This window comes from Oncorhynchus mykiss, chromosome 18 (genome assembly GCF_057628025.1).
Source record: "Oncorhynchus mykiss isolate SJ-2025 chromosome 18, ASM5762802v1, whole genome shotgun sequence".
Lineage (NCBI taxonomy): Eukaryota > Metazoa > Chordata > Actinopteri > Salmoniformes > Salmonidae > Oncorhynchus > Oncorhynchus mykiss.
In genome coordinates, this window is record NC_143039.1 from 79,368,615 (window position 1) to 79,392,614 (window position 24,000).

The 24,000-nt window shown below is 43.8% G+C and overlaps 1 protein-coding gene across 1 annotated transcript in view; it reads left to right on the forward strand.

The window, feature by feature from the left end:
• The window catches only part of LOC110518582 (CUB and sushi domain-containing protein 2), a 552,259-nt gene that overhangs the window by 48,077 nt on the left and 480,182 nt on the right, over positions 1-24,000 (forward strand).

The following is a 24,000-nucleotide window of genomic DNA, read 5'->3' on the forward strand; positions in this document are numbered from 1 at the left end:
GTGTGTTATAGATCCTCCTCTCTAGTGTGTTATAGATCCTCCTCTCTAGTGTGTTATAGATCCTCCTCTCTAATGTATTATAGATCCTCCTCTCTAGTGTGTTATAGATCCTCCTCTCTAGTTTGTTATAGATCCTCCTCTCTAGTGTGTTATAGATCCTTCCTCCTCTCTAGTGTGTTATACATCCTTCATCCTCTCTAGTGTGTTATAGATCCTTCCTCCTCTCTAGTGTGTTATAGATCCTCCTCTCTAGTGTGTTATAGATCCTTCCCTCTAGTGTGTTATAGATCCTCCTCTCTAGTGTATTATAGATCCTCCTCTCTAGTGTGTTATAGATCCTCCTCTCTAGTGTGTTATAGATCCTCCTCTCTAGTGTGTTATAGATCCTCCTCTCTAATGTATTATAGATCCTCCTCTCTAGTGTGTTATAGATCCTCCTCTCTAGTTTGTTATAGATCCTTCCTCCTCTCTAGTGTGTTATAGATCCTTCCTCCTCTCTAGTGTGTTATAGATCCTCCTCTCTAGTGTGTTATAGATCCTTCCTTCCTCTCTAGTGTGTTATAGATCCTCCCTCCTCTCTAGTGTGTTATAGATCCTCCAATCTAGTGTGTCATGGATCCTTCCCTCATCTCTAGTGTGTTATAGATCCTCCTCTCTAGTGTGTTATAGATCCTTCCTCCTCTCTAGTGTGTTATAGATCCTTCCTCCTCTCTAGTGTGTTATAGAAACTAAGGAGATGATTGTGGACTTCAGGATACAGCAGAGGGAACACCCCCCTATCCACATCGATGGAACAGTAGTGGAGAGGGTAGCAAGTTTTAAGTTCCTCGGCATACACATCACAGACAAACTGAATTGGTCCACTCACACAGACAGCATTGTGAAGAAGGCGCAGCAGCGCCTCTTCAACCTCAGGAGGCTGAAGAAATTCGGCTTGTCACCAAAAGCACTCACAAACTTCTACAGATGCACAATCGAGAGCATCCTGGCGGGCTGTATCACCGCCTGGTACGGCAACTGCTCCGCCCTCAACCGTAAGGCTCTCCAGAGGGTGGTGAGGTCTGCACAACGCATCACCGGGGGCAAACTACCTGCCCTCCAGGACACCTACACCACCCGATGTCACAGGAAGGCCATAAAGATCATCAAGGACATCAACCACCCGAGCCACTGCCTGTTCACCCCGCTATCATCCAGAAGGCGAGGTCAGTACAGGTGCATCAAAGCTGGGACCGAGAGACTGAAAAACAGCTTCTATCTCAAGGCCATCAGACTGTTAAACAGCCACCACTAACATTGAGTGGCTGCTGCCAACACACTGACACTGACTCAACTCCAGCCACTTTAATAATGGGAATTGATGGGAAATGATGTAAATATATCACTAGCCACTTTAAACAATGCTACCTTATATAATGTTACTTACCCTACATTATTCATCTCATATGCATACGTATATACTGTACTCTATATCATCGACTGTATCCTTATGTAATACATGTATCACTAGCCACTTTAAACTATGCCACTTTGTTTACATACTCATCTCATATGTATATACTGTACTCGATACCATCTACTGTATCTTGCCTATGCTGCTCTGTACCATCACTCATTCATATATCCTTATGTACATATTCTTTATCCCCTTACACTGTGTACAAGACAGTAGTTTTGGAATTGTTAGCTAGATTACTTGTTGGTTATTACTGCATTGTCGGAACTAGAAGCACAAGCATTTCGCTACACTCGCATTAACATCTGCTAACCATGTGTATGTGACAAATAAAATTAGATTTGATTTGATTTTATTTGATTTGATTTATAGATCCTTCACTCCTCGCAGGCAGGCGGGACAGAGAAACAAAGAGAATAGATTGAAGACAGAGATAGAGAGGGGACAGAGAAACAGAGAGAATAGATTGAAGACAGAGATAGAGAGGGGACAGAGAAACAGAGAGAATAGATTGAAGACAGAGATAGAGAGGGGACAGAGAAACAGAGAGAATAGATTGAAGACAGAGATAGAGAGGGGACAGAGAAACAGAGAGAATAGATTGAAGACAGAGATAGAGAGGGGACAGAGAAACAGAGAGAATAGATTGAAGACAGAGATAGAGAGGGGACAGAGAAACAGAGAGAATAGATTGAAGACAGAGATAGAGAGGGGACAGAGAAACAGAGAGAATAGATTGAAGACAGAGATGGAGAGGGGACAGAGAAACAGAGAGAATAGATTGAAGACAGAGATAGAGAGGGGACAGAGAAACAGAGAGAATAGATTGAAGACAGAGATAGAGAGGGGACAGAGAGAATAGATTGAAGACAGAGATGGAGAGGGGACAGAGAAACAGAGAGAATAGATTGAAGACAGAGATAGAGAGGGGACAGAGAGAATAGATTGAAGACAGAGATGGAGAGGGGACAGAGAAACAGAGAGAATAGAGAGAAAGACAGAAAGGAGGTACGTGAACCGATTGTGTTGTGTACCAAACCAGATATCTCTTTTTCAACTCTTCTCTCAAATGAGCGAACAAGCATAAACATAGCAGCAATCAGATATGACGTTGTTTTAGAAATATTCACTGACTCGTTAAACTACGGCACACAACATGGTTCAATGTGCCAATAAATCAGCACAAATTTATTTTTCATTTTTTCATATTCCCGAAGTCTTGAAGCTAAAACTGGCGTCATGTTTTTTGAGCTAATGAACATACAAAAAGCAACAGGGAGCAATTATTCGGGGGGAAAGGGGGAACAGACGTCTCAGTGGAGAAACACCTTCTTGTAACTACGGTGTCGTAGCAACTCGTTTCTGGTTGTAACTATGGTGTCATTGCAACCAGTTGTTCCTTCTGGTTACAAACTCTGAATTGTATTTCACCACGAACAGATGCAATAGAGTTGAAAGTTGTAGGATATGACTTGGTCCTGTCTGCCCTCTCCTAGTCCACTGTGTCTATATATTGGAGCCAGTTGGTCCTGTCTACCCTCTCCTAGTCCACTGTGTCTATATATTGAAGCCAGTTGGTCCTGTCTGCCCTCTCCTAGTCCACTGTGTCTATATATTGAAGCCAGTTGGTCCTGTCTCCCCTCTCCTAGTCCACTGTGTCTATATATTGAAGCCAGTTGGTCCTGTCTCCCCTCTCCTAGTCCACTGTGTCTATATATTGAAGCCAGTTGGTCCTGTCTGCCCTCTCCTAGTCCACTGTGTCTATATATTGGAGCCAGTTCATCCTGTCTGCCCTCTCCTAGTCCACTGTGTCTATATATTGAAGCCAGTTGGTCCTGTCTGCCCTCTCCTAGTCCACTGTGTCTATATATTGAAGCCAGTTGGTCCTGTCTGCCCTCTCCTAGTCCACTGTGTCTATATATTGGAGCCAGTTGGTCCTGTCTCCCCTCTCCTAGTCCACTGTGTCTATATATTGGAGCCAATTGGTCCTGTCTCCCCTCTCCTAGTCCACTGTGTCTATATATTGGAGCCAATTGGTCCTGTCTCCCCTCTCCTAGTCCACTGTGTCTATATATTGGAGCCAGTTGGTCCTGTCAGTCCTCTCCTAGTCCACTGTGTCTACATATTGGAGCCAGTTGGTCCTGTCGGCCCTCTCCTAGTCCACTGTGTCTATATATTGGAGCCAGTTGGTCCTGTCTACCCTCTCCTAGTCCACTGTGTCTTTATATTGGAGCCAGTTCATCCTGTCTGCCCTCTCCAAGTCCACTGTGTCTATATATTGGAGCCAGTTGGTCCTGTCTACCCTCTCCTAGTCCACTGTGTCTATATATTGGAGCCAATTGGTCCTGTCTCCCCTCTCCTAGTCCACTGTGTCTATATATTGGAGCCAGTTCATCCTGTCTGCCCTCTCCAAGTCCACTGTGTCTATATATTGGAGCCAGTTGGTCCTGTCTACCCTCTCCTAGTCCACTGTGTCTATATATTGGAGCCAGTTCATCCTGTCTGCCCTCTCCAAGTCCACTGTGTCTATATATTGGAGCCAGTTGGTCCTGTCTACCCTCTCCTAGTCCACTGTGTCTATATATTGGAGCCAGTTGGTCCTGTCGGCCCTCTCCTAGTCCAGTCCACTGTGTCTATATGGATAACATATAACCCTCTACAATAATAATTATAATTATAATTATAATATAATAGATATTGGGGACTCACTTAGGGTCTCAGCTTACTGTTGTGATGTGGAATAGTACCTACACAGTTTGTCTCCTGTTGTGTCAGTCACTGATAATCACTGAACTAGCCCACGTCATGCAGCTAACATTTTTTAGATTTGTAAGTTAGTCTAGCGGCCAGCTGTCTAAACTTGTTATCATGGTTGAATTACTGGCCCGGGTGGTCACATTGATTTCGTTAGTCAGTCTCACTCAGATATCATATTAAAAATTGAAAACACCCCAGGGCAGATTTATGATGGCCCCACTCCCCTCTCCCATCAAGTCACCCTTGCCTGATGCTTGTGTTCTGTGTGTTGAAGACGAACCTCCCACTTCTAATGGATATCTTATGATACTTCATTGTGCTTCTACTAACTCGATATGTGTGTGTTATACACTAGTAGTACACTGGTTCCTTCCAAATACTCAAATACAGTTAGGAGAAGAAGAAGAAAGAGTGGGAACAAACGATAAAGGTTAGCCCTGCTTCCCTCTCTTCCTCCTAGAAAGATAAAGGTTAGCCCTGCTTCCCTCTCTTCCTCCTAGAAAGATAAAGGCCAGCCCTGCTTCCCTCTCTTCCTCCTAGAAAGATAAAGGTTAGCCCTGCTTCCCTCTCTTCCTCCTAGAACGATAAAGGATAGCCCTGCTTCCCTCTCTTCCTCCTAGACAGATAAAGGTTAGCCCTGCTTCGCTCTCTTCCTCCTAGAAAGATAAAGGCCAGCCCTGCTTCTCTCTCTTCCTCCTAGACAGATAAAGGTTAGCCCTGCCTCCCTCTCTTCCTCCTAGAAAGATAAAGGCCAGCCCTGCCTCCCTCTCTTCCTCCTAGAAAGATAAAGGTTAGCCCTGCCTACCTCTCTTCCTCCTAGAAAGATAAAGGTTAGCCCTGCCTCCCTCTCTTCCTCCTAGAACAATAAAGGTTAGCCATACTTCTCTCTCTTCCTCTTAGAAAGATAAAGGTTAGCCCTGCTTCCCTCTCTTCCTCCTAGACAGATAAAGGTTAGCCCTGCCTCCCTCTCTTCCTCCTAGAATGATAAAGGTTAGCCCTGCTTCTCTCTCTTCCTCCTAGAAAGATAAAGGTTAGCCCTGCTTCCCTCTCTTCCTCCTAGAAAGATAAAGGTTAGCCCTGCCTCCCTCTCTTCCTCCTAGAATGATAAAGGCCAGCCCTGCCTCCCTCTCTTCCTCCTAGACAGATAAAGGTTAGCCCTGCCTCCCTCTCTTCCTCTTAGAAAGATAAAGGCCAGCCCTGCTTCTCTCTCTTCCTCCTAGAAAGATAAAGGTTAGCCCTGCTTCCCTCTCTTCCTCCTAGAAAGATAAAGGTTAGCCCTGCCTCCCTCTCTTCCTCCTAGAACGATAAAGGCCAGCCCTGCCTCCCTCTCTTCCTCCTAGACAGATAAAGGTTAGCCCTGCCTCCCTCTCTTCCTCCTAGAAAGATAAAGGTTAGCCCTGCCTCCCTCTCTTCCTCCTAGAACAATAAAGGTTAGCCCTGCCACCCTCTCTTCCTCCTAGAAAGATAAAGACCAGCCCTGCCTCCCTCTCTTCCTCCTAGAAAGATAAAGGTTAGCCCTGCCTCCCTCTCTTCCTCCTAGAAAGATAAAGGTTAGCCCTGCCTCCCTCTCTTCCTCCTAGAACAATAAAGGTTAGCCATACTTCTCTCTCTTCCTCTTAGAAAGATAAAGGTTAGCCCTGCTTCCCTCTCTTCTCCTAGACAGATAAAGGTTACCCCTGCCTCCCTCTCTTCCTCCTAGAATGATAAAGGATAGCCCTGCTTCCCTCTCTTCCTCCTAGAAAGATAAAGGTTAGCCCTGCTTCCCTCTCTTCCTCCTAGAAAGATAAAGGTTAGCCCTGCCTCCCTCTCTTCCTCCTAGAACGATAAAGGCCAGCCCTGCCTCCCTCGCTTCCTCCTAGACAGATAAAGGTTAGCCCTGCCTCCCTCTCTTCCTCTTAGAAAGATAAAGGTTAGCCCTACTTCTCTCTCTTCCTCCTAGAAAGATAAAGGTTAGCCCTGCTTCCCTCTCTTCCTCCTAGAAAGATAAAGGTTAGCCCTACTTCTCTCTCTTCCTCCTAGAAAGATAAAGGTTAGCCCTGCTTCTCTCTCTTCCTCTTAGAAAGATAAAGGTTAGCCCTGCTTCCCTCTCTTCCTCTTAGAAAGATAAAGGTTAGCCCTGCTTCCCTCTCTTCCTCCTAGAAAGATAAAGGTTAGCCCTGCTTCCATCTCTTCCTCCTAGAAAGATAAAGGATAGCCCTGCCTCCCTCTCTTCCTCTTAGAAAGATAAAGGTTAGCCCTACTTCTCTCTCTTCCTCCTAGAAAGATAAAGGTTAGCCCTGCCTCCCTCTCTTCCTCCTAGAACAATAAAGGTTAGCCATACTTCTCTCTCTTCCTCTTAGAAAGATAAAGGTTAGCCCTGCTTCCCTCTCTTCCTCCTAGACAGATAAAGGTTAGCCCTGCCTCCCTCTCTTCCTCTTAGAAAGATAAAGGCCAGCCCTGCTTCTCTCTCTTCCTCCTAGAAAGATAAAGGTTAGCCCTGCCTCCCTCTCTTCCTCCTAGAACGATAAAGGCCAGCCCTGCCTCCCTCTCTTCCTCCTAGACAGATAAAGGTTAGCCCTGCCTCCCTCTCTTCCTCCTAGAAAGATAAAGGCCAGCCCTGCCTCCCTCTCTTCCTCCTAGACAGATAAAGGTTAGCCCTGCCTCCCTCTCTTCCTCCTAGAAAGATAAAGGTTAGCCCTGCCTCCCTCTCTTCCTCCTAGAACAATAAAGGTTAGCCCTGCCTCCCTCTCTTCCTCCTAGAAAGATAAAGGTTAGCCCTGCCTCCCTCTCTTCCTCCTAGAAAGATAAAGGTTAGCCCTGCCTCCCTCTCTTCCTCCTAGAACAATAAAGGTTAGCCATACTTCTCTCTCTTCCTCTTAGAAAGATAAAGGTTAGCCCTGCTTCCCTCTCTTCCTCCTAGACAGATAAAGGTTACCCCTGCTTCCCTCTCTTCCTCCTAGAAAGATAAAGGTTAGCCCTGCTTCCCTCTCTTCCTCCTAGAAAGATAAAGGTTAGCCCTGCCTCCCTCTCTTCCTCCTAGAACGATAAAGGCCAGCCCTGCCTCCCTCTCTTCCTCCTAGACAGAGAAAGGTTAGCCCTGCCTCCCTCTCTTCCTCTTAGAAAGATAAAGGTTAGCCCTACTTCTCTCTCTTCCTCCTAGAAAGATAAAGGTTAGCCCTGCTTCCCTCTCTTCCTCCTATAAAGATAAAGGTTAGCCCTACTTCTCTCTCTTCCTCCTAGAAAGATAAAGGTTAGCCCTGCTTCTCTCTCTTCCTCTTAGAAAGATAAAGGTTAGCCCTGCTTCCCTCTCTTCCTCTTAGAAAGATAAAGGTTAGCCCTGCTTCCCTCTCTTCCTCCTAGAAAGATAAAGGTTAGCCCTGCTTCCATCTCTTCCTCCTAGAAAGATAAAGGATAGCCCTGCTTCCCTCTCTTCCTCCTAGAAAGATAAAGGTTAGCCCTGCTTCCCTCTCTTCCTCATGGAAAGATAAAGGTTAGCCCTGCCTCCCTCTCTTCCTCCTAGAAAGATAAAGGTTAGCCATGCTTCACTCTCTTCCTCCTAGAAAGATAAAGGTTAGCCCTGCTTCCCTCTCTTCCTCCTAGAAAGATAAAGGTTAGCCCTGCCTCCCTCTCTTCCTCCTAGAACGATAAAGGCCAGCCCTGCCTCCCTCTCTTCCTCCTAGACAGATAAAGGTTAGCCCTGCCTCCCTTTCTTCCTCCTAGAAAGATAAAGGTTAGCCCTGCCTCCCTCTCTTCCTCCTAGAACAATAAAGGTTAGCCCTGCCACCCTCTCTTCCTCCTAGAAAGATAAAGACCAACCCTGCCTCCCTCTCTTCCTCCTAGAAAGATAAAGGTTAGCCCTGCCTCCCTCTCTTCCTCCTAGAAAGATAAAGGTTAGCCCTGCCTCCCTCTCTTCCTCCTAGAACAATAAAGGTTAGCCATACTTCTCTCTCTTCCTCTTAGAAAGATAAAGGTTAGCCCTGCTTCCCTCTCTTCCTCCTAGACAGATAAAGGTTACCCCTGCCTCCCTCTCTTCCTCCTAGAATGATAAAGGTTAGCCCTGCTTCCCTCTCTTCCTCCTAGAAAGATAAAGGTTAGCCCTGCTTCCCTCTCTTCCTCCTAGAAAGATAAAGGTTAGCCCTGCCTCCCTCTCTTCCTCCTAGAACGATAAAGGCCAGCCCTGCCTCCCTCTCTTCCTCCTAGACAGATAAAGGTTAGCCCTGCCTCCCTCTCTTCCTCTTAGAAAGATAAAGGTTAGCCCTACTTCTCTCTCTTCCTCCTAGAAAGATAAAGGTTAGCCCTGCTTCCCTCTCTTCCTCCTAGAAAGATAAAGGTTAGCCCTACTTCTCTCTCTTCCTCCTAGAAAGATAAAGGTTAGCCCTGCTTCTCTCTCTTCCTCTTAGAAAGATAAAGGTTAGCCCTGCTTCCCTCTCTTCCTCTTAGAAAGATAAAGGTTAGCCCTGCTTCCCTCTCTTCCTCCTAGAAAGATAAAGGTTAGCCCTGCTTCCATCTCTTCCTCCTAGAAAGATAAAGGATAGCCCTGCTTCCCTCTCTTCCTCCTGGAAAGATAAAGGTTAGCCCTGCTTCCCTCTCTTCCTCATGGAAAGATAAAGGTTAGCCCTGCCTCCCTCTCTTCCTCCTAGAAAGATAAAGGTTAGCCATGCTTCCCTCTCTTCCTCCTAGAAAGATAAAGGTTAGCCCTGCTTCCCTCTCTTCCTCCTAGAATGTCTTTCAATCAGTGTTCATATTCTATCTATGTCCAATCAATTGAATTGATCACAGGCGGACTCCATTAAAGTTGTTGAAACATCTCAAGGATAATAAATAGAAACATAATTTAGGGTCTAGGGTTAGGGTCTAGGGTCTAGGGTTTAGGGTCTAAGGTTTAGAGTTTAAGGTCTAGGGTTTAGGGTCTAGGGTTTAGGGTTTAAGGTCATGCATACTGACCCCTGGTTGGCTGGAAGCAGCAGGTCATGCATACTGACCCCTGGTTGGCTGGAAGCAGCAGGTCATGCATACTGACCCCTGGTTGGCTGGAAGCAGCAGGTCATGCATACTGACCCCTGGTTGGCTGGAAGCAGCAGGTCATGCATACTGACCCCTGGTTGGCTGGAAGCAGCAGGTCATGCATACTGACCCCTGGTTGGCTGGAAGCAGCAGGTCATGCATACTGACCCCTGGTTGGCTGGAAGCAGCAGGTCATGCATACTGACCCCTGGTTGGCTGGAAGCAGCAGGTCATGCATACTGACCCCTGGTTGGCTGGAAGCAGCAGGTCATGCATACTGACCCCTGGTTGGCTGGAAGCAGCAGATCATGCATACTGACCCCTGGTTGGCTGGAAGCAGCAGGTCATACATCATGAAGGAGAAAAAGAGATCAAGGTCATAGTGAATAGAGTGTCATGCCTTGCTCCCGCTCTCCCCCTGGCGCTCGAGGGCGGCAGGCTGCCCAGCATTACGCGCTCCTGCTTCCCTCGTCACACGGGTCAGCGATTCATTGGAATCACCTGTGTCATTTCCTCTCCTGTATCGGTCTCTTCCCCAGCTCTGTTCCCCATTTCAGCATTGATTGTCGTTTGTCTTTGTATTACCGCGTTTAGCCTAGTGGGCTAAATCAGTATATTTTTTTGTGGACAAGCTGAATTCAGTTTGGTAACATTTACATTTTCTCTAAATATCCCCGTTCTGCTGAAATCTCTCTTGGTGCCCAGTATCTAATCACGGTTCAGTAGATGGAGTCATGTGACCTTCCATCATGGAAGTCTGGTGTTAGTCTGGTCAGCGGTCCAGACGTAGCTAGGTGTTTTTGGGAACAGGAACTGATTTAGTGGAGCTCTCCTGAGACCTGTGTGGATAATATCGGGAGAGAAAGGTGGAACGACATAATGAAAAAAGCTATTGAACTAGGCCCCACGACACACTGTGTAAGAGCACTCCATCAATCTGAACTCTTTCTTTCTCTTTCCCCCCTCTCTTTCTGTCCGCTGTGACTTTCAGACCTCCTTTCACAACAGCCAGCGTGCAACTCCTCAAAGTGAACAGAGAGAACAAGATAGAGAGAGAAGGAAATAGTGAGAGTTACAGATTTGGAGGTCAAAGGGCATCTTTATAGTTCTCCTTTACTCATCTAATTCTATATTTATGAGAGGATTAATCTCTAATGGCATATTCAGCACACTCTCCTCTCCTCTCCTCTCCTCTCCTCTCCCCTCCTCTCCTCTCCCCTCAGATCTGATATCTGGCACATCTGATATATGACCCTCACATCTGAAATCTGACCCTCACATCTGATATCTGACCATCACATCTGATATATGACACTCACATCTGATATCTGACCCTCACATCTGCTATATGACCCTCACATTTGATTATCTGACCCTCACATCTGATATCTGACCCTCACATCTGATATATGACCCTCACATCTGATATCTGACCCTCACATCTGGTATCTGACCCTCACATCTGATATCTGACCCTCACATCTGATATCTGACCCTCACATCTGATATCTGACCCTCACATCTGATATATGACCCTCACATCTGATATCTGACCCTCACATCTGATAGCTGACCCTCACATCTGATATCTGACCCTCACATCTGATATCTGACCTTCACATCACATACAATGTTTTGTGTAATATAAACACTCCGTCTGGCTCAAACACACATTTGTCTCAAATTAAAGTTGATTGATGGTGTACAGTTTAGCAGGTTGTTGTAGCATTGCAGTATAATGCTGAGGAGGATACCAGCTACTACAAATACAGTAGCATTTCAAACAATGTAAAATGTAAAAGAAAATATAGACAAGAACTCAAGAACGGTGTGACGAATCTGATTTAACAACCCGTAGAACGCTGTAGCAGTAATTACGTGCTAACTAGATATCTCTATGCCGGGGGAACTTACACCAGATAATAGATATAGTACAAACAGCTATGTCAATAATCCAGTACAGACAGACATATGCGGTGTGTATGAACAGTGTAACTTAAATCAAACGTAAAGCTGTAGAATATTATGATGAGCTATGTCAGGGATACAGTATTGAAATACACCGCTGGGAAATGGGACTTGACTAGTGGTTCGATGTCTCTATAGCATGGGACAGCGGTGTGTGTGTGTGTGTGTGTGTGTGTGTGTGTGTGTGTGTGTGTGTGTGTGTGTGTGTGTGTGTGCATGACCTGATAAATGGCTAGTGATGGCTGTTCAACAGTCTGATGGTGATAGAAGCTGTCCAACAGTCTGATGATGATAGAAGCTGTTCTACAGTCTGATGGTAATAGAAGCTGTTCAACTGTCTGATGGTAATAGAAGCTGTTCAACAGTCTGATGGTAATAGAAGCTGTTCAACAGTCTGATGGTGATAGAAGCTGTTCAACAGTCTGATGGTGATAGAAGCTGTTCAACAGTCTGATGGTGATAGAAGCTGTTCAACAGTCTGATGGTGATAGAAGCTGTTCAACAGTCTGATGCTGATAGAAGCTGTTCAACAGTCTGATGGTGATAGAAGCTGTTCAACAGTCTGATGGTAATAGAAGCTGTTCAACAGTGTGATGGTAATAGAAGCTGTTCAACAGTCTGATGTTGATAGAAGCTGTTCAACAGTCTGATGGTGATAGAAGCTGTTCAACAGTCTGATGGTAATAGAAGCTGTTCAACAGTGTGATGGTAATAGAAGCTGTTCAACAGTCTGATGGTAATAGAAGCTGTTCAACAGTGTGATTGTAATAGAAGCTGTTCAACAGTCTGATGGTGATAGAAGCTGTTCAACAGTCTGATGGTGATAGAAGCTGTTCAACAGTCTGATGGTAATAGAAGCTGTTCAACAGTCTGATGGTAATAGAAGCTGTTCAACAGTGTGATGGTAATAGAAGCTGTTCAACAGTCTGATGGTGATAGAAGCTGTTCAACAGTCTGATGGTGATAGAAGCTGTTCAACAGTCTGATGGTAATAGAAGCTGTTCAACAGTCTGATGGTAATAGAAGCTGTTCCACAGTCTGATGGTCTGGTAATAGAAGCTGTTCAACAGTCTGATGGTGATAGAAGCTGTTCAACAGTCTGATGGTCTGGTAATAGAAGCTGTTCAACAGTCTGATGGTAATAGAAGCTGTTCAACAGTCTGATGGTAATAGAAGCTGTTCAACAGTCTGATGGTAATAGAAGCTGTTTAACAGTCTGATGGTGATAGAAGCTGTTCAACAGTCTGATGGTAATAGAAGCTGTTCAACATTCTGATGGTGATAGAAGCTGTTCAACAGTCTGATGGTAATAGAAGCTGTTCAACAGTCTGATGGTGATAGAAGCTGTTCAACAGTCTGATGGTGATAGAAGTTGTTCAACAGTCTGATGGTAATAGAAGCTGTTCAACAGTCTGATGGTAATAGAAGCTGTTCAACAGTGTGATGGTGATAGAAGCTGTTCAACAGTCTGATGGTGATAGAAGCTGTTCAACAGTCTGATGGTGATAGAAGCTGTTCAACAGTCTGATGGTAATAGAAGCTGTTCAACAGTCTGATGGTGATAGAAGCTGTTCAACAGTCTGATGGCAATAGAAGCTGTCCAACAGTCTGATGGTAATAGAAGCTGTTCAACAGTCTGATGGTGATAGAAGCTGTTCAACAGTCTGATGGTAATAGAAGCTGTTCAACAGTCTGATGGTGATAGAAGCTGTTCAACAGTCTGATGGTAATAGAAGCTGTTTAACAGTCTGATGGTAATAGAAGCTGTTCAACAGTCTGATGGTAATAGAAGCTGTTCAACAGTCTGATGGTAATAGAAGCTGTTCAACAGTCTGATGGTCTGGTAATAGAAGCTGTTCAACAGTCTGATGGTAATAGAAGCTGTTCAACAGTCTGATGGTGATAGAAGCTGTTCAACAGTCTGGTGGTGATAGAAGCTGTTCAACAGTCTGATGGTGATAGAAGCTGTTCAACATTCTGATGGTGATAGAAGCTGTTCAACAGTCTGATGGTGATAGAAGCTGTTCAACAGTCTGATGGTGATAGAAGCTGTTCATCAGTCTGATGGTAATAGAAGCTGTTCAACAGTCTGATGGTAATAGAAGCTGTTCAACAGTCTGATGGTGATAGAAGCTGTTCAACAGTCTGATGGTAATAGAAGCTGTTCAACAGTCTGATGGTGATAGAAGCTGTTCAACAGTCTGATGGTGATAGAAGTTGTTCAACAGTCTGATGGTAATAGAAGCTGTTCAACAGTCTGATGGTGATAGAAGCTGTTCAACAGTCTGATGGTGATAGAAGCTGTTCAACAGTCTGATGGTAATAGAAGCTGTTCAACAGTCTGATGGTAATAGAAGCTGTTCAACAGTCTGATGGTAATAGAAGCTGTTCAACAGTCTGATGGTGATAGAAGCTGTTCAACATTCTGATGGTGATAGAAGCTGTTCAACAGTCTGATGGTAATAGAAGCTGTTCAACAGTCTGATGGTCTGGTAATAGAAGCTGTTCAACAGTCTGATGGTGATAGAAGCTGTTCAACAGTCTGATGGTAATAGAAGCTGTTCAACAGTCTGATGGTAATAGAAGCTGTTTAACAGTCTGATGGTCTGGTAATAGAAGCTGTTCTACAGTCTGATGGTAATAGAAGCTGTTCAACAGTCTGATGGTAATAGAAGCTGTTCAACAGTCTGATGGTCTGGTAATAGAAGCTGTTCAACAGTCTGATGGTAATAGAAGCTGTTCAACAGTCTGATGGTGATAGAAGCTGTTCAATAGTCTGATGGTAATAGAAGCTGTTCAACAGTCTGATGGTGATAGAAGCTGTTCAACAGTGTGATTGTAATAGAAGCTGTTCAACAGTCTGATGGTAATAGAAGCTGTTCAACAGTGTGATGGTAATAGAAGCTGTTCAACAGTCTGATGGTGATAGAAGCTGTTCAACAGTCTGATGGTGATAGAAGCTGTTCAACAGTCTGATGGTAATAGAAGCTGTTCAACAGTCTGATGGTAATAGAAGCTGTTCCACAGTCTGATGGTCTGGTAATAGAAGCTGTTCAACAGTCTGATGGTGATAGAAGCTGTTCAACAGTCTGATGGTCTGGTAATAGAAGCTGTTCAACAGTCTGATGGTAATAGAAGCTGTTCAACAGTCTGATGGTAATAGAAGCTGTTCAACAGTCTGATGGTAATAGAAGCTGTTTAACAGTCTGATGGTGATAGAAGCTGTTCAACAGTCTGATGGTAATAGAAGCTGTTCAACATTCTGATGGTGATAGAAGCTGTTCAACAGTCTGATGGTAATAGAAGCTGTTCAACAGTCTGATGGTGATAGAAGCTGTTCAACAGTCTGATGGTGATAGAAGCTGTTCTACAGTCTGATGGTGATAGAAGCTGTTTAACAGTCTGATGGTGATAGAAGCTGTTCAACAGTCTGATGGTAATAGAAGCTGTTCAACAGTCTGATGGTGATAGAAGCTGTTCAACAGTCTGATGGTGATAGAAGCTGTTCAACAGTCTGATGGTAATAGAAGCTGTTCTACAGTCTGATGGTGATAGAAGCTGTTTAACAGTCTGATGGTAATAGAAGCTGTTCAACAGTCTGATGGTAATAGAAGCTGTTCAACAGTCTGATGGTAATAGAAGCTGTTCAACAGTGTGATGGTGATAGAAGCTGTTCAACAGTCTGATGGTGATAGAAGCTGTTCAACAGTCTGATGGTGATAGAAGCTGTTCAACAGTCTGATGGTAATAGAAGCTGTTCAACAGTCTGATGGTGATAGAAGCTGTTCAACAGTCTGATGGCAATAGAAGCTGTCCAACAGTCTGATGGTAATAGAAGCTGTTCAACAGTCTGATGGTGATAGAAGCTGTTCAACAGTCTGATGGTAATAGAAGCTGTTCAACAGTCTGATGGTGATAGAAGCTGTTCAACAGTCTGATGGTAATAGAAGCTGTTTAACAGTCTGATGGTAATAGAAGCTGTTCAACAGTCTGATGGTAATAGAAGCTGTTCAACAGTCTGATGGTAATAGAAGCTGTTCAACAGTCTGATGGTCTGGTAATAGAAGCTGTTCAACAGTCTGATGGTAATAGAAGCTGTTCAACAGTCTGATGGTGATAGAAGCTGTTCAACAGTCTGGTGGTGATAGAAGCTGTTCAACAGTCTGATGGTGATAGAAGCTGTTCAACATTCTGATGGTGATAGAAGCTGTTCAACAGTCTGATGGTGATAGAAGCTGTTCAACAGTCTGATGGTGATAGAAGCTGTTCATCAGTCTGATGGTAATAGAAGCTGTTCAACAGTCTGATGGTAATAGAAGCTGTTCAACAGTCTGATGGTGATAGAAGCTGTTCAACAGTCTGATGGTAATAGAAGCTGTTCAACAGTCTGATGGTGATAGAAGCTGTTCAACAGTCTGATGGTGATAGAAGTTGTTCAACAGTCTGATGGTAATAGAAGCTGTTCAACAGTCTGATGGTGATAGAAGCTGTTCAACAGTCTGATGGTGATAGAAGCTGTTCAACAGTCTGATGGTAATAGAAGCTGTTCAACAGTCTGATGGTAATAGAAGCTGTTCAACAGTCTGATGGTAATAGAAGCTGTTTAACAGTCTGATGGTGATAGAAGCTGTTCAACAGTCTGATGGTGATAGAAGCTGTTCAACAGTCTGATGGTGATAGAAGCTGTTCAACAGTCTGATGGTAATAGAAGCTGTTCAACAGTCTGATGCTGATAGAAGTTGTTCAACAGTCTGATGGTAATAGAAGCTGTTCAACAGTCTGATGGTAATAGAAGCTGTTCAACAGTCTGATGGTAATAGAAGCTGTTCATCAGTCTGATGGTAATAGAAGCTGTTCAACAGTCTGATGGTAATAGAAGCTGTTCAACAGTCTGATGGTAATAGAAGCTGTTCAACAGTCTGATGGTAATAGAAGCTGTTCAACAGTCTGATGGTAATAGAAGCTCTTCAACAGTCTGATGGTAATAGAAGCTGTTCAACAGTGTGATGGTAATAGAACCTGTTCAACAGTCTGATGGTAATAGAAGCTGTTCAACAGTCTGATGGTAATAGAAGCTGTTCAACAGTCTGATGGTAATAGAAGCTGTTCAACAGTCTGATGGTAATAGAAGCTGTTCAACAGTCTGATGGTAATAGAAGCTGTTCAACAGTCTGATGGTAATAGAAGCTGTTCAACAGTCTGATGGTAATAGAAGCTGTTCAACAGTCTGATGGTAATAGAAGCTGTTCAACAGTCTGATGGTAATAGAAGCTGTTCAACAGTCTGATGGTAATAGAAGCTGTTCAACAGTCTGATGGTAATAGAAGCTGTTCAACAGTCTGATGGTAATAGAAGCTGTTCAACAGTCTGATGGTAATAGAAGCTGTTCAACAGTCTGATGGTGATAGAAGCTGTTCAACAGTCTGATGGTAATAGAAGCTGTTCAACAGTCTGATGGTAATAGAAGCTGTTTAACAGTCTGATGGTGATAGAAGCTGTTCAACAGTCTGATGGTAATAGAAGCTGTTCAACAGTCTGATGGTCTGGTAATAGAAGCTGTTCAACAGTCTGATGGTGATAGAAGCTGTTCAACAGTCTGATGGTAATAGAAGCTGTTCAACAGTCTGATGGTAATAGAAGCTGTTTAACAGTCTGATGGTCTGGTAATAGAAGCTGTTCTACAGTCTGATGGTAATAGAAGCTGTTCAACAGTCTGATGGTAATAGAAGCTGTTCAACAGTCTGATGGTCTGGTAATAGAAGCTGTTCAACAGTCTGATGGTAATAGAAGCTGTTCAACAGTCTGATGGTGATAGAAGCTGTTCAATAGTCTGATGGTAATAGAAGCTGTTCAACAGTCTGATGGTGATAGAAGCTGTTCAACAGTCTGATGGTAATAGAAGCTGTTCAACAGTCTGATGGTAATAGAAGCTGTTCAACAGTCTGATGGTAATAGAAGCTGTTCAACAGTCTGATGGTAATAGAAGCTGTTTAACAGTCTGATGGTGATAGAAGCTGTTCAACAGTCTGATGGTGATAGAAGCTGTTCAACATTCTGATGGTCTGGTAATAGAAGCTGTTCAACAGTCTGATGGTAATAGAAGCTGTTCAATAGTCTGATGGTAATAGAAGCTGTTCAACAGTCTGATGGTAATAGAAGCTGTTCTAAAGTCTGATGGTCTTGTAATAGAAGCTGTTCAACAGTCTGATGGTGATAGAAGCTGTTCAACAGTCTGATGGTGATAGAAGCTGTTCAACAGTCTGATGGTGATAGAAGCTGTTCAACAGTCTGATGGTAATAGAAGCTGTTTAACAGTCTGATGGTCTGGTAATAGAAGCTGTTCTACAGTCTGATGGTAATAGAAGCTGTTCAACAGTCTGATGGTGATAGAAGCTGTTCAACAGTCTGATGGTAATAGAAGCTGTTCAACAGTCTGATGGTGATAGAAGCTGTTCAACAGTCTGATGTTAATAGAAGCTGTTCAACAGTCTGATGGTGATAGAAGCTGTTCAACAGTCTGATGGTGATAGAAGCTGTTCAACAGTCTGATGGTGATAGAAGCTGTTCAACAGTCTGATGGTAATAGAAGCTGTTCAACAGTCTGATGGTGATAGAAGCTGTTCAACAGTCTGATGGTGATAGAATCTGTTCAACAGTCTGATGGTAATAGAAGCTGTTCAACAGTCTGATGGTGATAGAAGCTGTTCAACAGTCTGATGGTGATAGAAGATGATCAACAGTCTGATGGTGATAGAAGCTGTTCAACAGTCTGATGGTGATAGAAGCTGTTCAACAGTCTGATGGTAATAGAAGCTGTTCAACAGTCTGATGGTAATAGAAGCTGTCCAACAGTCTGATGGTCTGGTGATAGAAGCTGTTCAACAGTCTGATGGTAATAGAAGCTGTTCAACAGTCTGATGGTGATAGAAGCTGTCCAACAGTCTGATGGTCTGGTGATAGAAGCTGTTCAACAGTCTGATGGTAATAGAAGCTGTTCAACAGTCTGATGGTGATAGAAGCTGTTTAACAGTCTGATGGTGATAGAAGCTGTTCAACAGTCTGATGGCGATAGAAGCTGTTCAACGGTCTGATGGTGATAGAAGCTGTTCAACAGTCTGATGGCGATAGAAGCTGTTTAACGGTCTGATGGTGATAGAAGCTGTTCAACAGTCTGATGGCGATAGAAGCTGTTCAACGGTCTGATGGTGATAGAAGCTGTTCAACAGTCTGATGGTAATAGAAGCTGTTCAACAGTCTGATGGTGATAGAAGCTGTTCAACAGTCTGATGGTGATAGAAGATGATCAACAGTCTGATGGTGATAGAAGCTGTTCAACAGTCTGATGGTGATAGAAGCTGTTCAACAGTCTGATGGTAATAGAAGCTGTCCAACAGTCTGATGGTCTGGTGATAGAAGCTGTTCAACAGTCTGATGGTAATAGAAGCTGTTCGACAGTCTGATGGTGATAGAAGCTGTTTAACAGTCTGATGGTGATAGAAGCTGTTCAACAGTCTGATGGCGATAGAAGCTGTTCAACGGTCTGATGGTAATAGAAGCTGTTCGACAGTCTGATGGTGATAGAAGCTGTTTAACAGTCTGATGGTGATAGAAGCTGTTCAACAGTCTGATGGCGATAGAAGCTGTTCAACGGTCTGATGGTGATAGAAGCTGTTCAACAGTCTGATGGTGATAGAAGCTGTTCAACAGTCTGATGGCGATAGAAGCTGTTCAACGGTCTGATGGTGATAGAAGCTGTTCAACAGTCTGATGGCGATATAACCTGTTCAACAGTCTGATGGTGATAGAAGCTGTTCAACAGTCTGATGGTGATAGAAGCTGTTCAACAGTCTGATGGCGATAGAAGCTGTTCAACGGTCTGATGGTGATAGAAGCTGTTCAACAGTCTGATGGCGATAGAAGCTGTTCAACGGTCTGATGGTGATAGAAGCTGTTCAACAGTCTGATGGCGATAGAAGCTTTTCAACAGTCTGATGGTGATAGAAGCTGTTCAACAGTCTGATGGTCTGGTAATCAAAGCTGTTCAACAGTCTGATGGTGATAGAAGCTGTTCAGCAGTCTGATGGTAATAGAAGCTGTTCAACAGTCTGATGGTAATAGAAGCTCTTCAACAGTCTGATGGTGATAGAAGCTGTTCAACACTCTGATGGTGATAGAAGCTGTTTAACAGTCTGATGGTAATAGAAGCTGTCCAACAGTCTGATGGTCTGGTGATAGAAGCTGTTCAACAGTCTGATGGTGATAGAAGCTGTTCAACAGTCTGATGGTAATAGAAGCTGTTCATCAGTCTGATGGTGATAGAAGCTGTTCAACAGTCTGATGGTGATAGAAGCTGTTCAACAGTCTGATGGTAATAGAAGCTGTTCAACAGTGTGATGGTGATAGAAGCTGTTCAACAGTCTGATGGTGATAGAAGCTGTTCAACAGTCTGATGGTCTGGTGATAGAAGCTGTTCAACAGTCTGATGGTAATAGAAGCTGTTCAACAGTCTGATTGTCTGGTAATAGAAGCTGTTCAACAGTTTGATGGTGATAGAAGCTGTTCAACAGTCTGATGGTAATAGAAGCTGTTCAACAGTCTGATTGTCTGGTAATAGAAGCTGTTCAACAGTTTCATGGTAATAGAAGCTGTTCAACAGTCTGATTGTCTGGTAATAGAAGCTGTTCAACAGTTTGATGGTGATAGAAGCTGTTCAACAGTCTGATGGTGATAGAAGCTGTTCAACAGTCTGATGGTGATAGAAGCTGTTCAACAGTCTGATGGTCTGGTAATAGAAGCTGTTCAACAGTCTGATGGTGATAGAAGCTGTTCAACAGTCTGATGGTGATAGAAGCTGTTCAACAGTCTGATGGTAATAGAAGCTGTTCAACAGTCTGATGGTGATAGAAGCTGTTCAACAGTCTGATGGTAATAGAAGCTGTCCAACAGTCTGATGGTGATAGAAGCTGTTCAACAGTCTGATGGTGATAGAAGCTGTTCAACAGTCTGATGGTAATAGAAGCTGTTCAACAGTCTGATGGTAATAGAAGCTGTTCAACAGTCTGATGGTAATAGAAGCTGTTCAACAGTCTGATGGTAATAGAAGCTGTCCAACAGTCTGATGGTGATAGAAGCTGTTCAACAGTCTGATGGTGATAGAAGCTGTTCAACAGTCTGATGGTGATAGAAGCTGTTCAACAGTCTGATGGTGATAGAAGCTGTTCAACAGTCTGATGGTGATAGAAGCTGTTCAACAGTCTGAAGGTAATAGAAGCTGTTCAACAGTCTGATGGTGATAGAAGCTGTTCAACAGTCTGATGGTGATAGAAGCTGTTCAACAGTCTGATGGTGATAGAAGCTGTTCAACAGTCTGATGGTGATAGAAGCTGTTCAACAGTCTGATGGTCTGGTGATAGAAGCTGTTCAACAGTCTGATGGTGATAGAAGCTGTTCAACGGTCTGATGGTAATAGAAGCTGTTCAACAGTCTGATGGTTATAGAAGCTGTTCAACAGTCTGACGGTGATAGAAGCTGTTCAACAGTCTGATGGTGATAGAAGCTGTTCAACAGTCTGATGGTAATAGAAGCTGTTCAACAGTCTGATGGTGATAGAAGCTGTTCAACAGTCTGATGGTCTGGTGATAGAAGCTGTTCAACAGTCTGATGGTGATAGAAGCTGTTCAACAGTCTGATGGTGATAGAAGCTGTTCAACAGTCTGATGGTAATAGAAGCTGTCCAACAGTCTGATGGTGATAGAAGCAGTTCAACAGTCTGATGGTGATAGAAGCTGTTCAACAGTCTGATGGTGATAGAAGCTGTTCAACAGTCTGATGGTAATAGAAGCTGTTCAACAGTCTGATGGTGATAGAAGCTGTTCAACAGTCTGATGGTAATAGAAGCTGTTCAACAGTGTGATGGTGATAGAAGCTGTTTAACCTCTCTGGGATATGTGGGACGCTAGCACCTGGCCATAAACCAGGGAAAATGCAGAGCGCCAAATTCAATTGAATCAAACCTTCATTAAATCACACATGCAAGATAGCAAATTAAAGCTACACTTTTTGTGAATCCAGCCAACGTGTGCGATTTCCAAAAAGGCTTTTCGGAGAAAGCAAACGATGCTATTATCTGAGGATAGCACCTCTGTAAACAAAGAGAGAAACCATATTTCAACCCTGCAGGCGCGTCACAAAACGCAGAAATAAAATATAATTCATGCTTTACCTTTGACGAGCTTCTTCTGTTGGCACTCCAATATGTCCCATAAACATCACAAATTATCCTTTTGTTCGATTAATTCCGTCGATATATATCCAAAATGTCAATTTATTTGGCACGTTTGATCCAGAAAAAAATTGGTTCTAACTTGCGCAACTTGACTACAAAATATCTCAAAAGTTACCTGTAAACTTTGCCAAAACATTTCAAACTACTTTTGTAATACAACTTTAGATATGTTTTTACGTAAATAATCGATAAAATTGAAGACGGGATGATCTGTGTTCAATACAGGAGGAAAACAAACTGTGGCATGCTTTCTGGTCAAGCGCCTCTATCTAACAGTACACTACAAGTGACACTTGTTCAAGATGGCCTTACTTCTTCATTACACAAAGGAAAAAACCTCAACCAATTTCTAAACACTGTTGACATCCAGTGGAAGCGATACTGCAAGAAGGTCCCTTAGAAATCTGGATTCCCAGTGAAACCCATTGAAAAGAATGTGACCTCAAAAAACAAAATCTGAATGGTTTGTCCTCGGGGTTTTGGCTGCTACTTAAGTTCTGTTATACTCACAGACATGATTCAAACCGTTTTAGAAACTTCAGAGTGTTTTCTATCCAAATCTACTAATACTATGCATATCTTATCTTCTGGGGATGAGTAGCAGGCAGTTGAATTTGGGCATGCATTTCATCTGGACGTGAAAATACTGCCCCCTGTCACCAAGAAGTTTACAGTCTTACACTCCTTCAAACACATACACATTATCTGTGCTGTTTTTCAACCATCGTAAATCACAGCTAATGTCATATGACAAGGTGTCACATTTCCACACCACTCCCATCCATCCATCCCTTCATCCATCCATCCATCCCTCCATCATTGCATCCTTCATTCCCTCCATCCCTCCTCTCCTCCATCAGTCCCTCCATCCCTCCATCCCTCCTCCCCTCCATGACATCCATCCATCCCTTCATCCATCCATCCCTCCATCCATCATCCCTCCATCCCTTCATCCATCCACCCATCCATCCTCCCTCTCCTCCATCTATTCATCCATCCATCCATCCATCCATCCATCCCTTCATCCAGCCATCCTTCCAACCCTCCATCCCTCCTCTCCTCCATCCATCCATCCCTTCATCCTTCGATCCCTCCATCCCTTCATCCATCCATCCCTCCATCCCTTTATCCCTCCATCCCTCCATCCCTCCTCTCCTCCATCCCTCCATCCCTTCATCCATCCATCCCTTCATCCATCCATCCCTCCATCCCTTCATCCATCCTCTCATCCATCCCTTCATCCCCTCTCTCCTCCATCCCTCCATCCCTCCATCCCCCCTCTCCTCCATCCCTCCATCCATTCATCCCTGCATCGCTCCATCTCTCCATTCCTCCAATCAGATGAATAAATAAATAATGTTGGCATGTGAAAAAGGAAGGAGAGTAATTTCAGTAAAAGGCAGAGACGTACAGTAAGATGTTGATTGATTTGCTGTTGAGAATTACTCTACGCTTTCTCACCATGCATTGTTCTATGGCTGGATGTGAGCCATTCCCTCATGTTTAAGCCCAGCAGTTAGGTAGGGAATGCCTGATGAGGTAAAGTAGATCACTGAGAGTTTAAACTTTGAACAATGAGTTACACCGTATATCTGTCTCTTTGTAATCATGTCTGGTCAAGGACTGGGTCTGTCAATCAGGTTGTCAGCTTTGCTTAGTGTTGAGTGTATTCATGTATGTGACAAAGGTCAATAGTTGACTACTGTTTCAAGTCAAGAGAAACCAGTTCATATCCATTCGATAACTTATATAATCTAGGGGGAAGTGAAATTATTATTACTTTTTTTAAAATCACATAGTGTTTCCACAACATCATCTTTATAAAAAGAGCTGAGATAATATAATAATAATAATAATAATAATAATAATAATAATAATAATAATAATAATAATGTCAAACAAGTAGGCAACTTTGACATTCCATCATCTGTGACACTGTGTTCAGGGTGAGGGAATGGGTCACTGTGTTCAGGGTGAGGGAATGGGTCACTGTGTTCAGGGTGAGGGAATGGGTCACTGTGTTCAGGGTGAGGGAATGGGTCACTGTGTTCAGGGTGAGGGAATGGGTCACTGTGTTCAGGGTGAGGGAATGGGTCACTGTGTTCAGGGTGAGGGAATGGGTCACTGTGTTCAGGGTGAGGGAATGGGTCACTGTGTTCAGGGTGAGGGAATGGGTCACTGTGTTCAGGGTGAGGGAATGGGTCACTGTGTTCAGGGTGAGGGAATGGGTCACTGTGTTCAGGGTGAGGGAATGGGTCACTGTGTTCAGGGTGAGGGAATGGGTCACTGTGTTCAGGGTGAGGGAATGGGTCACTGTGTTCAGGGTGAGGTAATGGGTCCAAGCAACATCCGCACCGAGCTAAAGGCTAGAGCTGACTATTTCAAACAGCGAGACACTAATCCAGTACATCACCGGGGTCAAGCTCCCTGTCATCCAGGACCTCTATACCAGGCGGTGTCAGAGGAAGGCCCTAAAAATTGTCAAAGACTCCAGCCACCCCAGTCATAGACTGTTCTCTCTGCTAGCGCATAGCGAGCGGTACCGATGCAC